The sequence below is a fragment of the Alligator sinensis genome, unplaced genomic scaffold (genome assembly GCF_000455745.1).
Source record: "Alligator sinensis unplaced genomic scaffold, ASM45574v1 scaffold476_1, whole genome shotgun sequence".
Lineage (NCBI taxonomy): Eukaryota > Metazoa > Chordata > Crocodylia > Alligatoridae > Alligator > Alligator sinensis.
Window position 1 is genome coordinate 905159 of NW_005842444.1, and position 2297 is coordinate 907455.

Sequence of the window (2297 nt, forward strand, 5' to 3'; positions counted from 1 at the left end):
CTTTCCCTCTATTGGACAACATTTTGAGAGATCACCACTTTTATATGAAAATCTAGCATGTCCGTATAACTGAGAATGGGACAGTCTTCTTTACAGACTTCCACCATTTTGATTTCTACTCTTTTTAGATATGTCATCTCCACAGAGTACATCATTCAACTAAAATGTAGGAATCGTCCTACCATTACATGGTTCTGACAACAAGATCATGAATCAAGGTCATTCTGAAAACCCTTTCCTCTAACAACTAGGTCATACAACATCGTTTTTGGGCTCATTTCTCATTCTTAAAACATTGGACTGTAAACCTCCTGGGGCTTGAATTTAAAGTATACCTACTTAACATGCCTCAGGGCACTCAACATGTATGCAAATCAAGCTTTTCATGGGTATGCATCTACTTGGTATTCCTTTTCCTCCTACCATTTCACTTACTAGTTTGTTTGATGTAAATTAATGCACTACAGCACATCACCTTCTCAATGTAAGGTAACCTAAGACATTTAAGCACATCTGAACTCTGTAATTTGACATCCCATCTGTTGAAATTATGGCCATTGGATCTACATCGTGTCCTCTCTCTCCAGAAGTATGTCAACATGCCATGAAGCCAAAAGGAGCAGAGAAAGCAAAGGAGTCAAGAAAAGGTAGGCTGCTGAATGCTAACTTGGGAACTTGACTGAGACACTGTGGTAAAAGCTATTTTAGGAGAACATATCTTGAGGCCAGGAATGTGCTACACTTTTTTCTATTGACTGTTCAAGCCTGCAATTAGATTGACAATGTAACTCAGGTAGTTAAATAATTTGCAATCATTCCAGATTAAAGTTCAGCACATTCTTGCTCTGCCTCTGTTGCAGCCTGGGAGAGAGATGATGAATAAAGAACTCATCCTTTTCTCTGTTTCATTGCTGCTTCAGGAAAGAATTTCAACCATTTCTCTGAGAAAGGAGCATGTGAAATGAGAGGCTACTGCAATGCTGTGAAATCTGTTACACTCTGTGACCTGGCACTGATGAAGCATGGTACAAAGCAGCACCTTGCACTGCTGCAGTCCCTCGATCTGACGTTCAGGACAAGTCACAATCTGATCCTACATTTGCAGAAACAATCACCTAAGAGGAGTAAATTGTTCAAAGCTCACATGTGAAATCTTGTTTTGATGTGAAATCTTCACTGGTTGAAATCAATGAAGCTCAGATTACCACATGCAAGGGGTGAAGAGAACTACATTTCCAGGTATTAATAAAATACATTTCAGAATTCCTTAGAGGGTTAAACACTAAGTTAAACATTTACTCATTCACCTTACACTAAGTATTGATAGCCTCCCAACAATGATATTTAACTCTAGCCACCTTTGTTTTTTTCTTCCAAGCAAGACATCTGTCAGCTGTTGCTTATGAATTAGGAGAAAATAATTAAATTTAATTTTACATATTACTTAATTCCACATTCCTTAGCTTGAAGCAGCCTACTCATCACAAAATCTAAACTAGATTCTTTATAAATTTAAATAGAGATTATTTTTCCTTGTCGGATATTGTATCTTACATTTGAAAGCAAACAATCAATCTGTTGTTAGCCATTTATGTTGGTCAGTTATTGGCTATATAATCATCACCGATAATAGTGAAACTGAAGTATAGTATCAGACAGATCTAAACAACTTTGCATTAAGTTTGGGAACTCATACCTAATAGGTTATACATCTAACTAAACCAGTTGTAACCTGATCTTACTGCAAAAAAGAAGATCTAAAAAAAGCCTCTGTAAGAGTAATGCTCATCTGAAAAATGCAATCTAATCAGTTACATAGCAAGAACATAATATTTGGGAAAAGGTTATTTCGCTGTTCTCTCACGCTCTTATAGAAGAAAAAATAAGTCACATTGAAAAAAAATTAAAATCCAGCATTCCTTCTTCCGACAAAATAAGTAAATATTCTTAAATATTAGAGCAATCTGGTTTGGACTTCTTTTGACCATGTGACAAATTCTTCCTAGATAAGTGTATGGAAGTACATTTCAAGTTGTTCAAAATATGTGATGGAATGCAAGCAGTTAAGCTTAACACAGTCCTAACTGATAAGACTATCTAGTTAATATCCCATCCAAGGTCAAATAAATTCTGTGCAGAAACACATTTTTCCCCTTATTAGAATCATCCATGGCCAAAGGGAATAAATTAACTGTATTTACGCATTGTTTTTGTAACAAGGTTGAATTTCGAAGCCTTTCCCCCCAAATACACACTTGCCCTTGTTACATGCTCGTCACTTCGTAACGTGTGTGTGC

At 36.3% G+C, this 2297-nt stretch overlaps 1 long non-coding RNA gene across 1 annotated transcript in view; it reads left to right on the forward strand.

The window, feature by feature from the left end:
* Positions 1-1448, forward strand: part of LOC112551373 — a 4436-nt gene extending 2988 nt beyond the window's left edge. The window contains exons 3-4 of the long non-coding RNA XR_003095670.1: positions 588-647; positions 921-1448. This is a non-coding gene — a long non-coding RNA (uncharacterized LOC112551373). The remainder of the gene's footprint in view (positions 1-587; positions 648-920) is intronic.
* The last annotated feature ends 849 nt before the right edge of the window (positions 1449-2297 follow it).